The following is a 13,932-nucleotide window of genomic DNA, read 5'->3' on the forward strand; positions in this document are numbered from 1 at the left end:
TAACTAGACCTGAAACATTATAATTTTACACCCTTTCACAATATATTCAACAAAAGATCATTCAGCCTCTGCTTGGTGTCCTCTTGTGATAGAGAACTTATTATCTCAGCAAGGCAGCATATTCCATAACTGGATATTATTTTTCCTCAAACTAGAGCCAAAATCTGTCTGTCTATAGCTTCCACCCACTGGACCTAGTTCTGCTTGCATGGGATAATTTTTTTCCCAAAAAACAAATAATCCCTATGTTACACAAATTGTTTCTAAACATAGGAAAATATGGAATACGCCTGATTTCTTTTAAGAGGAAAATGTGGTCTTGATTCCAAAACCTGACAAAGACACCACTGAAAAAGAAAATTAGAGGTCAGTCTCTCTTATGAATATAGATGCAAAAATGGTAAATAAAATTATAGCAAATAGAGCACAGGGATACCTCAAAAGACTTACTTATTTACCATGATCAAGTAAAGTTTTGTCCCAGGGATACAAGAATAGTCTAATAAAAGGATAACAGCATAATTAAATAAGAATTATAGCATTTTCAACAAGAAAATGAATTATATGAATCCTATGAATTATAAATCAAGTCTTTTCAAAGTTAGCAGGACCTCAGAGTCTAATCCCTACCTGAATAGTACTCTTCCCTCTACAATATCAGAGCAAGTGGTCATCCAAATCCTACTTGAAGACCTCCAGTAATAAAGAGGTCACTATTTCACAAGGTAACCAATTCCACTTTTGGATTGTTCTCATCATTAAGATTTTCCAAATAGCTAACCCATATGTAACTCTTCTTCAACTTCTTTTCATTATTCCTAGCCTTTATCTCTGAAGTCAGTTAAATCAGTATCAATAGGTAAGTGGTTAGCATTTAGTAAAATTAAACATTTATTCATAAATTTTTAAAAAACCTGAAAAGAACAAGATTATAGAATTCATGTGGGTATGAATTATGAGTTTGTGTATATATAATATATATTGCATTTGGTTTACCTCCCTCAGCTTCAGTTCATATAAAGATTCTCATATTTCTCTGAAATATTTATTGTTTCTTACTAGTTTTAGTTTCTTACTAGCCCTTTAAATATTAAAATAATACTACCTGCAGGCTATATGATGCCATACCTAGAAAAACCAAAGACTTTATTCAACAGAAAAATTAATTAATCACATTCCTACATACGTGCTTACACCACACAACTTCATTTATTGGTTTCAGGAAAGTAGGCTTTATAGCACATTACAACTAAAGGGACTTTCCTTGATGAGTTCAATTTGATGAGTTTATAGAGCAGAAGGTTTTGTTTGGAATCTTAGAAATCACCTCTATTTTGGACTATGTTGGACACATACACTGTGAGAGAGGAGAAAGACATATGCTTACTATGATAGACTTGTTCTTCTTAGCAGGACAATATTCAAAGACAATTCTAAAGGACTTGTAATGGAAAATTCCATCCACATCCAGTGAAGAACTTTGAAGTCTGAATGCAGATCAAAGCTTGCTCTTTTCAATTTTTAAAATTTGCTTTATGCTTTGTGTTTTTTTCTTTTTGTTTTGATTCTTTTACAATATGAATAATGTGGAAATATTTTTATCAGAATTATACATATATAACCTATATTAGATTGCCCTCTGTGAAGGGGAGGGGGGAGGGAAGGAAGAGGGGGAGAAAAATGTGTAACTCAAAACTTTACAAAAAACAATTTATCTTACATGAAGTTGGAAAAATAATAAATTAATTTAAAAAATTATTTTTAAAAAAGACATATTTAAGTCTAAGTTACTGTTTACCCCAAGATGACTTGATTGACTCACATTTTTAGAGGATATAATCTTTTTGGAGAAGTAACCCCTTTGTGGTAGCCTGTAAAAGAAAGCTGACACATTGATTTTGACCTTTTTTCCTTCCAGATTTGAGTAGTTGATATTCAGGAGTTGTCCCTGTATCAGAAGAAATTGCCAGTTAATTACCAATTAATCACCAGTCTTTGGGATCACCAGCCTCTCTCTATTTAGCTAAAAGGTTATTTCTTGGCTCCTGCTTGGGGGTACCTGCCCCAACTTGCTCTCCACTTATAAAATCTTTGAAAATCCAGTGTCACTTCTATACAATGATGAGGCATTGGGAAAGGATGTCAGTACAAATAGTTGTGCTATATGTAATATCTAAAAATAGAAAAAGTCAAGGGCTCTATGATGAGGAATGTCTAAGCAAGACAGTTGTACTCTAATTCTGTGGAAACTCTATCTCCATCTTAAGAAAGATAAATATGCTAGATAATGAATGAGATTGTGGATTTAGAACTGGAACCTTGGAAGCCATCAAATCCAATCTCTTCAATATACAGATGAAGCAACAGAAATCTACAGAGTTTAAGAGACTTGATCAGGGACACAAAGCTGATACTGACTTATTTTAAATTTTTTTTTATTTATTTAAGGCAACAGGGTTAAGTGACTTGCCCAAGGTCACACAGCTAGGCATTTATTTAAGTGTCTTAGGCTGTATTTGAACTCAGGTTCTCCTAACTCCAGGGCTGGTACTCTACCCACTGTGCCACCTAGCTGCCTTTACTCAGTGAGTTCTAATCCAGTTCAGAAGCTATAGAATCATATAACTGTGGAGTTGGAGAGAACCTTAGAATATAGAACTCATGATGTCAGAATAAGATGGTTCTTCAGAGATCATTAAAAAAAGGGGAAAGGATCCACATGTACAAGAACATTCATAGCAATTCTTTTTTGTGGAGGCAAAGAACTGGAAACTGAGAGGATGTCCATCAATTGGGGAATGGCCAAACAAATTTTGATATACGAATGTAATAGAATACTACTGTTCTGTAAAAAATTATGAACAGGTGGATTTCAGAAAAATCTGGAAAGAATAAACTGATGCAGACTGAATGCAGGCTCCTTAGTTTTATTAAATTTTTTGTTTTTTTTCTTTCTCATGGGTTTTCTTTTTGTTCCAATTCTTCTTTCACAACTTGATTAATATCGAAATATGTTTAACATAATTTTATATGTATTACCCATATCAGATTATTTGCCATCTTGGAGAGAGGATAAGGAAGGAAGGGAAAAAAATATAGCACTTAAAATTTTACAAAACATGAATGTTGAAAACTATCTTTACATGTAATTGGAAAAAATAAAATACAAAAAAAAATTTTAAAAGAAATGAAGCAAAAATTTAATAGGCAGAGCTCATCTCACATTTTCCTTTGGGTTGGAGTGATACCAACCAAGCCGATCCTACCCTTCAACTAAAGGCTCCACAAACAAGAAAGAAAACATGGAATTCAAGCCAAGAAAACATGGAATTCAAGGAGCACTACTACCCCTTCACAAGAAATAATTTTCTGTCCAGCACTGAAGACCCTCACCATCCTAATTGCTACAAGGACCACCGAAACTTGGAATTGTACCAGTGTTCCAGTCGCTATTCAGATATGTCCATTCTGCAGGAAAATGACCCTGGTTCCCTCTTGCCTTCTGAGGAAAACTTTTTCTTTCTCAGAAAAAAGGTCCAGTTGAAAAGAGAAATCAAGTTAATTCTCATAAATGCATAGCCTCTGATAAAGAAAATATTCATTTCCATTAAAGAGGTACCACCTTTTTTCCCAAATACATTGTAAAAAGAAAAAAGAAAAAGAAATGAAGCAAGAAAAAAAATGAAAATAAAAGAAGGGTCCTCAGAATATAGAATCATAAGGGACCTTAGAGACCAACTAACCTAACTGCCCCATTTTGAAATGAGGTGAAATCCCAGCTCTCTGCTCCTCAAGTGAGACAGCAGGAAAGAGCAACAAGAACACTAGAGAGGGTGGGAGGGAGAAAGGGAGAAAGCCAGTGGGCCTGGATTTGAATTCTGACTCTGTTTCATAATTTCTCTATGACTTTCAATGAGTCACTCACATCATCTTGGGTCACAGATTCTTCATCTTTAAATGAAGGTGGTTAGACTAGATCATTGATTCTGGAATTGTGCTCCAAGGATCCCTGGAGGACCTTAAGACTCAGGGGATCTAGGTTTCACCATCAGTTAGCTCATCTGTAAAATGGGAATACCAGTGTTTCCAAACTATTGTGAGAAAAATATTTTGTGAATAACAAGGAATTATAAAAAATTTGAGCTAATGTGATTCTCTTTTTCCAGCATTATCTCTCACTGCATCCAAACAAACTGGACCCCAGTTATCCAGCCCATCTCTCCTGAACTTATCAAAGCCCACTGAACATTCTGTTCATCTTTTTGGGGATCAGCCTCTCTCCTTAACCCCTACCCATCCAACTTCTTACTTAATCCTTTTCCAAACTAAAGATGACCAACATTGGCCTTAGATTTGCATACAACTTGCTCTCCAGAATTTTTACAATTTCAGTCGGGGAGGAAAACCACAACAACTTGTCTGACTTATTTAGATGTTAAGATTAAATTTTACATCATATATTTACAGACATGAGAGATGAGAACACATGGGATGTGTTCAAATAAGGTCAAATCATCTAGTCTGGCTGGAACATAAGAAATATGAGTGTTTGTGGTATGAGATATAAGACTTAAAAGGTAAGTTGGAGGCAGCTTGTGGAAAGTCATCTAAGACCCTCGGTCCATATTCATAATCTTTCACCCTTCCTGGACATTTGACAAAGCTCTGTCATCCCTCTCTGATTCAAGTTGTGAGATGACAATCTTTGGCTCTCTTCTGTTCTCTCTAATGTTCCTAGGTTGTTATCTAAGGGTTCTTTGACATTTCTCCCTCTCTTGCTCTCTCAGGAGTCCTATCCCAGTTTTTGCTGCCTCTCCTTTGCTCCCACCTAGGCTTGAAATACTCTGCCTAATCTTACCTTGACCTGTCGAAGTCATACTTGTTTTCAAAGGTTACCTCCTCCTTGGAGCCTTCCATGAGTGATTTCATCCTCTGAATTTCCCCCCATCCTGACCACACTTTGCTTAGATGGCTCTTATGGCCTTGATTTGCCCAGTTTTCTGTTCTGTGATAGACTGGGAGCTTTGGGAGCCACCTAGCTTATCTTTGTATTGTAAAAGAGCCTAGAGATGAATATGAACATAATAGGTACATAAAAATAGGAACATAAAAAGTTTATAGGACTGAATGGTTTCTTCTCAATCATCATCATCATTTGGATATTTTTATAGCAAACTTAAGAGTTACCTACCTATGCCCCATATAAAACAGTAATTAAATAAGCATGGTTTCTGCATCGTGGACTTTGCAATTAAAAGAAGAACATTGATACAAAGAGAGAGAGCTCCCACACACACAAACACACTGGAGCTGAACCAAGAGGAAATATAACAATCCCTCACTGTATAAATGAAATAAAGGGCCCCTGTCCAGCCAGAGGGACGAAGGGAAGGGAGTGTGCTGTTTGGGCAGGGTGGGTACCAAGGGAATTTCTGCACTCTGTTAGGGAGGGCTTCAAGAAGGAGATAGGATAGGTTTTTCTATTAACCCTTGCAGAATATGGATGACTTCTAGATTTCGCTTTCTCTCTACCCTGATTTGTTTAAGCACACCGTCTCTCATAGTCTTCTGTTATTTCCCATTCTTTTCATCACCAAGAATACCTGTGGTCAATGAATCTCCAAGATGTCTGTGAAATTAGATGGGGGGAAAAAATGTATCCTTATTTTCACTTATCTCTAACTAAAATCTAGCATTTCTTTCTTTTTTTAAATTTAAGACAATGAGGTTAAGTGACTTGCCCAAGGTCACACAGCTAGGCAATTATTAAAAATCTGAGGTCAAATTTGACCTCAGGGCCTCCTGACTCCAGAGCAGGTGTTTTCTCCACAAGTCCACCTAGCTGCCCCCCCCCAGCATTTCTTTCAGTTATGAATGTTGGCAACAACAAAAAACTCTAAGAAAGTTTCTGTGGTTTCATCAGAAAGGCAACTGGATCTATGACACCAAACAAAAAAAAAAAGGTAAAGAAAAACCTCTGATCTAGACCATAGAACAAAGAATGTCAGAGACAAAAGAAATCTTAGTACATAGAGCATAGGCTATTAGAGTCATACATAATCAATCTATCCCTCCTACATTGCAGGCCTTGATTAAGCTTACCCAGCTAATTAGTAGCAGTATAGGAATCAGGGCCCAAATCTCTTCTCTAGGGCATTTTCCTGACAGCTAGGTGAGTCAGTGGCTAAAGCAACCTGCCTGGAGTCAGGAAGACCTGAATTCAAGTCTCAGTCACTTACTGGCTGTGCAAACTCAGGCAAATAATTTAATTTCTGTCTGCTTCAGTTTCCTCAACTCTAAAATGGGGAACAAAATAGTACCTACCACACAGAGTTGCTGTGAGGAATGAATGAGATAATATTTATAAAGTGCTTTGCATAGTGCCTGTAGCAGGTTATCTCTCCTTCCAAAACTCAGCATTCCCCACTCCCCCACCACCACTTACATGTATACTTCCCCTACAACACATCCTCTAAATTCATGATTCCTTGTTATTGTTGTTGCTAACTCTAACACAAAATTACCAGGACACAATTCCTTTCCTTTATCATTTCCTACCCTCTCCATCCAGGTTGTTTCTATGGTGACTTCACTCATCAAGTGTGCCCTGACTGTGCTATCCAACCTATTTGCCCAGCCAAGATGTTCAGGCCAGTGAACTTGATTGATTTCTGGAAGTATTCTAGAACATTTGGGTTTGGGAACATTTAGACAATCAACATGTCTTCATCTGGATGAGTCCAAGCCAGCCATGATTTTATTTCCTTTTTTAAGGGTTTCTAAGAGAATTACAATATACCAAGAGATCTGGAATTTCATAGATGTGGGTATTCTGGCCAGATCACATTCCATTCATGGTTTCTTGTCTTTGAGGACTCTTAACTATGTCTTCCCTATAAATCCCTGGAGGGCCCTGCTCTAATTCCTCATGGTAATAGTAATAATAATAATAATAATAATAATAATAATAATAATAATAATAATAAAGGTGACCCTGAGTTTTTAAAGGCAATACAGTGGAGACTAAGCTTGGGAAAGATCTTGCCTACTGAAAAAGCTTCTGGAATGAATCTAGAAACAGATTGTTATTCAAATTCCATTCATGGCTTCTCGTCTTTGAGGACTCTTATTCATGCCTTCCCTATAAATCCCCAGAGGGACCTGCTCTAATTCCTCAAGGTAATAAAAAGGAGATCCTAAGTTTTCAAAGGCAATGAAATGGAGCTTAAGCTTGGGAATGGACCTAGAAATAGATTCAAAAGACCAACCTGGATAATTACAGAAAGACTAATTACCCATAGGTTGACCTATAGGTAATGAATTCTTTGGTCATGTGAACTCATGAAACCTTAATCCCCATCAGGTACTCTTCGATCCAGTGACACTGACCTCCTTGCTGTTCCATGGATAAGACATTCCATGTCTTGACTCTGGGCACTTTCTCTGGCTGTCCCTCCTGTCTAGAATGGTAGTCCTCCTCTTCTATGCCTTCTGGTTTCCTTTATCTCCCTGAAGTCCCAACTAAAATTTCATCTTCTACAAGAAAACTATTTCCAGAGCCCCTTTTTTTTTCTTTTTGATTTTATCAAGGCAATAAGGTTTAGTGACTTGCCTTAGGATACACAGCTAGGTGTCTGAGGCTGCATTCTATCCACTGCACCACCTAGCCTCCCCTCCAGTCCCTCTTAATTCTAGTGTCTTCCCTTTGCTAACCCATAATTGTTAATTCTATATGTAACATGTTGATAATATATTTGTTTGATGTCTCTCTCATTAGATGGTAGACTTCTAGAGACAAGAACTTTCTTTTTTAGATCCCCATTTTTAGCAAATTATTTTATTAATTGACTAGTCTGATGGAGTATATTTAGATTTCAGCCAAACATTTGACAAGGTCTTTCTCTTAAGCTATCAAGTATTGTCTTAGAGGATAGTTCAGTAAGGTAGTTCCAGAACCTTAATAGAAGTTATTTATGAGTAAATTGGGAAGGGAGCCCTCTAGTGGAGTGCCCCTAGAATCAGCCCTTGCTCCCATGCAAACCTCACAGTTTGATCAAATGATTCAGATGAAGGAATAAATTGAATGTTTATTAACTTTGCAAGGGGCATGGAACTGACAGGAACTGCTAACACACTAGATAACAGAGTCAGGATCCAAAAATATTTCAATGGGATGAAATGGTGAACTGGTGACACTTAGTATGGATAATAAAAGTTTTACATTTTAATTCAAAAACTCAGGTTTACAAGGACAGGATGGAAGAGGCATGGACTGAAACAAGTTTGTGATCTGAAAGGTTTTGTGGACAACAAGGTCAACATAATGATGACAATAATTACTTTTTGTTATTGTTCACAGTCATGTTCAACTCTTTGTGACCCCATTTGGGGTTTTCTCGGCAAAGATGCTGGAGCAGTTTGCTATTTCCTTCTTTGGTTCATTTTCCAAAAGAGGAGACTGAGACAATGACTCAGTTTAAGTGAATGGTCCAGGATCTCACAGGTTTTGAGTGACTGAGGTCAGATTTGAACTCGGGAAAATGAGTCTTCCTGACTCCAGATCTGGCCCTAGCAACCAAACAACTAGCATTTATATATTGCTTTTAAAGTTTACAAAGCCCTTTGTATCTATTTTCTTATTCGATCCTTGCACAACCCTTAGAGGTAGGTGCTATTAGTACACCCATTTTACAGATGAGAAAACTGAGACAGACAGCTGTTGAGTCACAAATCAAACACTTAATAAATTTCTGCGAAAGGTCTCAAACTCAGATTTTTCTGTCTCCAAGATTAACACTCTATCTATTGTACCAAAGATCTAATGCAATCTTAGACTTATTCCCAGCTGGTGAGATGATAACCTCTGTACCCTACTTTGATCAAACAGTGGAATATTGTGTTAATTTCTGGGCATCACATTTTATTGAAATGAAGGTTTTGATTCTGATGGGTAAAGGTAGCTAGAATAGAGAATATCCCACTTAGAAGGTATAGAATGCTGCGACATGGATAGTCCCAACATGTGAAAAGAGCTTAGCAGATGCTGAGAGGTATAGGAGGCTTCCTTCTTTTTATATAATGCAGAAGCACATGTTCTTCTCTCTTGGCTTAGGTTCTTTTTAGGTTGGTTAAGCGTTTAAAAATGCAAAACTCTGCATGTATATAATGTTTCAAAATTCTATTTCAGAATTTCAGCTTATATTTCACTCCTACTCAGATGTTTAAGCTTTGGAAAAATCTTCAAATATAGCTTATGTCTTGTTTCCTGTTTCTAATTTTATCTCTATTCCACCCCATATGACCTAAAGACAAAAAATACTCAAATTATAATTTAGGTATATTTGTTGATATAGAAAGATATAAAATACAGTAGTGATACTTCCCAGATAGCTGCTTTACTTCCCCACTAAAGAATACACCATTTCTTTTTTTGAATGTTATTTTACTTTTTCTAATTACATGCAAAGATAGTTTTCAACATTCATTTTTTTGAGTTCCATATTTCTCTACCTCCTTCAACCCTCCTCACGATAGTGAATAATCTGATATAGGTTATACATGGACAATCTTGTTTAACATACATATTTCCATGTTAGTCATGTTGAAGAATACACATTTCTTCAGTAACTCCTCTGCTATGACCCATTAGTGGTTTGAATTTACCTTGCTTATCGGTTCCTATCACCAGTAAGCCACAAATTCATGATGCAGGTATGCTGCATTGGCCTAGCCATCAGCATTTTCCTGAGCCATTCTCCTTGCTAACTCCTCCAATTGTCCTGATCTATATCTTGCCACTAGACACAGATGGTTCCAGAAGAGGAACACCAACTAAGGTTGGTGACTTTGCACAGCTATCCCTCACTTAAATCCAACTCACTTGGATGTCTTGGCATCATCTTCCCGATGTCTTAAACCTCCTTGAGAAGGAAGGACAAACAACAACTTGGCCCTAGGTAACCTCTTTACTTATTTGACTGGGGCTCTAGTGTGTCCCTCTCCAAAGTTCTTGGTATCTGGAGAGAGTCTACTACTATGCAAGTCGAACCCCTCTTTAGCTGTTTCATTGTAATAATGAAATAATGGAATGAATAATGAAGTAATATTGACTGCAGTACTAACCAGAGAGTACTCTCATTCTGATGTGACTGTCCTTGAAGTTCTTTATAGCTCTCTTACTGAACAATTTGTTTTTTTGAAGTGACCCATTTCAGATGACAGATTCCTATAGTGAGCAGTTGTGAAGGTTAAGAGTGGTGGGGCTGGGGAGGGGAGGAACGGGCGAAGTTAAAGGAAAGATTCAACCTTGTAAACAATGATTACAACCTGAAGGACATTTAACAGGTTGGAGGAAGGTGACCAGAATGATCAGAATAGAAACCATGTCACATGAAGGGTAGTTGAAGAAGACAGAATTAATTGGGTTGTTTTATAGAGGAAACTTGTACTAATAGCACCTACCTCTAAGGGTTGTGAAAGGATCAAATAAGAAAACAGATACAAAGGGCTTTGTAAACTTTAAAAGCAATATATAAATGCCAGTTGTTCGGTTGCTAGGGCCAGATCTGGAGTCAGGAAGACTCATTTTCCTGAGTTCAAATCTGACCTCAGTCACTCAAAACCTGAGATCCTGGACCATTCACTTAAACTGAGTCATTGTCTCAGTCTCCTCTTTTGGAAAATGAACCAAAGAAGGAAATAGCAAACTGCTCCAGCATCTTTGCCGAGAAAACCCCAAATGGGGTCACAAAGAGTTGAACATGACTGTGAACAATAACAAAAAGTAATTATTGTCATCATTATGTTGACCTTGTTGTCCACAAAACCTTTCAGATCACAAACTTGTTTCAGTCCATGCCTCTTCCATCCTGTCCTTGTAAACCTGACTTTTTGGACTTGATGTCCCTAGATGGCCAGGTCCCTTTCAATTCTGGGTGTTAATGAAAGTTAGAAGTAGTTAAAGGACAATCAGGGGATCAATCAGGATTAATCTTCTGCTTGGCTCCAGAGGCAGAAGTAGAAATTGAAAAGAGGAAGGTTTAAGTTTGGGAATAGAAAAACTTGGGGAGCAGCTAGGTGGTGCAATAGATAGAGTATCAACCCTGGAGTCAGGAGGACCAGAGTTCAAATACAACCTCAGACAATTAATAATTACCTAGCTGTGTGACCTTGGACAAGTCACTTAACCCCATTGCTTTGCAAAAACTTAAAAAAAGAAAAACTTGGAATTGAAAACTGAGGGGATACCAAAGACTATTACCTTTAATTTGTGTGTGTGTGTGTTTTATTAAAGATTTTATTTGAGTTTTACAATTTTCCCCCCAATCTTACTCCCCCCCCCCGCCACAGAAAGCAATCTGTCAGTCTTTACTTTGTTTCCATGTTGTACATTGATCCAAATTGAGTGGAATGAGAGAGAAATCTAAAGGAAGAAACAAAAAATATAAGAGATAGCAAGATCAGACAATAAAGATATCTGGTTTTATTTTCCTAAATTGGATATCTGTTTTTTTTGTAAATTAAAGGGAATAGTCCTTGAACTTTGTTCAAATTCCATGGCTCTTTATCTGGATACAGATTATTACCTTTAATTTTTAAAAAACCATTATCTTATGATGTAATTTTGCTATCTCTTATACTTTATTTTTTCCTTAAGGATATGATTTTTCTCTCATCACATTCACCTTAGATCCATGTATACCATGGAAACAATGTAAAGACTAACAGACTGCCTTCTGTGGGGGTGTGGTAGGGAGGGAATGGAGATTGGGGAGGAATTGTAAAATTCTAAATAAATTTTTTTTAAAAAAAAGAAAAAAAAAAGAAAATTGAGGGGATTCCTATCAATTGGGGAATGGCTGAACAAGCTGTGGTATAAGAATGTGATGGAATACTATTGTTCTATAAGAAATCATGAATGAACAAGAAAGACTTACGTGAACTGAACCTGAGTGAAGTGAGCAGAACCAGAAGAACATTGTACACCTTAGCAGCAATATTGTGTGATGATCAACTTTGATGAACTTACTCTTCTCAGCAGTATGGTAATCAAAAACAATTCTAAAGGATTTGTGATGGAAAATACCATTCATATCCAGAGAAGGAACTATGGAGTATGAATGCAAATCAAAGTTTACTATTTCCAATTTTTAAAATATGTTTTGTGGTTTTTTTCCTCTCATGGTTTTTCCTTTTTGTTCTGGTTCTTCTTTCACAACAGGATTGTTATGGATTAATTATGGAACTATGTTTAACATAGTATGTATAATAAGTATATATATATATTATTCTCTGTCAAAGGGAAGGAGAAAAATGTGGAACTCAAAAAATGATTGTTGAAAAACTATCTTTACATATAATTGGTAATAATTAATTAATTAATTTAAAAAAACCAATTTGAGTTGCCCCCAAAAGTGGATTGGGCTGCCTTAGGACATGTGGGGGAGTTCCTTCTCTGGAAGTCTTCAAGGAAGTCTGAGTAATAATAAAAAAAATGTAATAAGAGATTAAACCTTAATAATTTAAAATTGCATGAAGACTTTGATGGACCCTCTTTATAATATCTTTGGGGTAGCTAAGTGGTGAAGTGAATAGAGTACCAAGGTCTGGAGTCATGAAGACTCATTTTCCAGAGTTCAAATTCAGCTTCAGATACTTCCTAGCTGTGTAACACTGAGCAAATCATTTAGCCCTTGTTTGCCTCAGTTTCCTCATCTGTAAAATGAGCTGGAGCAGGAAGAAAACTCCAAATGGGATCATGAAAAGTTGGGCCGGACTGAAAAATGGCTGAAATAACAGTTTTAGTATCTTTAAAGTATATAAAACCACTTGTACACATATACATTATCTCATTTGAGGCTCACATTTTTATAAGCCAGTGAGGTTAGTACTATAGGCATTACAGACCAAAAACTCATACTTAGAAGAGATAAATATTTACTCATGATGGCACAGTGTTAGCTGAGGTGATGGATTCAAAGCCTTTTTTCCATGTTCTGTAAATCCATTTTATACTACTGTGACAGGTCAGATAGACTGTTTTTGCTTGTTATATTGCAGAAGACATGGTTATTTGGCTATAAGTTTGATTAGATGACTTTTAAGATCCCTTCTAATTCTGAACTTCTGTGATTCTTGGGCCAGAGAGAGAAGAAAGGACAGAGGTGAAAGCCAGGACTAGGGGGCCACAGAGAAGTCCTTTGTCTTTCCTTTTCAGTACAGCCTAAGACCCCCCCCCCCCCCAATGTCCCTTTCTACATCTCTGCACTGGCTCCCTTTGCACTTCTTCCTGTGTGACTTACCTAAATCTCAATTTTCCCATCCCTAATATGAGTTGGTTGGCTAAGATCATTAAGAAAACATGTTATTGATCGCTGATTAACGGGAAAGTATTCAGAGGACCATGCAGGGCCTGGATCAACGTCCAGTGAAAACTAGCTGAAGAAAATTGTTATGTATAGCCTGGAGAAGATACCAGGAGAAAAGGATAAACGTGTTCAGGTATTTGAAGGTTGTTGTGCGCAAGACAGAGAACAGACACATTCTGTTTGGTCAGGTGTAGGTTTTTTCCTAGCCCAAATTTTTCCCTATTTTGATAATGTTTGTGCTTCATTCTTTTTTTTTATTTTTATTTTTGCAAGACAATGGGGTTAAGTGACTTGCCCAAAGCCGCACCGTCTAGGAACAAAGGAGTGGGAGCCGCACGGAGCCCGAAGTCAGGACGGTGTGTAATGGGGCGGCGCCCAAGTAGGGGCGCTGGCCCCGGCCGGGCCGGGGAGCGGGGGTGCCCGGCCGGGGCCGGGGAGCGGGGGAGCCCGGCCGGGGCCGGGGCCGGGGAGCGGGGGAGCCCGGCCGGGGCCGGGGCCGGGGAGCGGGGGAGCCCGGCCGGGGCCGGGGCCGGGGAGCCCGGACGTTCTCGCCGGGCGTGGTCGG

This window comes from Macrotis lagotis, chromosome 8, assembly GCF_037893015.1.
Source record: "Macrotis lagotis isolate mMagLag1 chromosome 8, bilby.v1.9.chrom.fasta, whole genome shotgun sequence".
Lineage (NCBI taxonomy): Eukaryota > Metazoa > Chordata > Mammalia > Peramelemorphia > Peramelidae > Macrotis > Macrotis lagotis.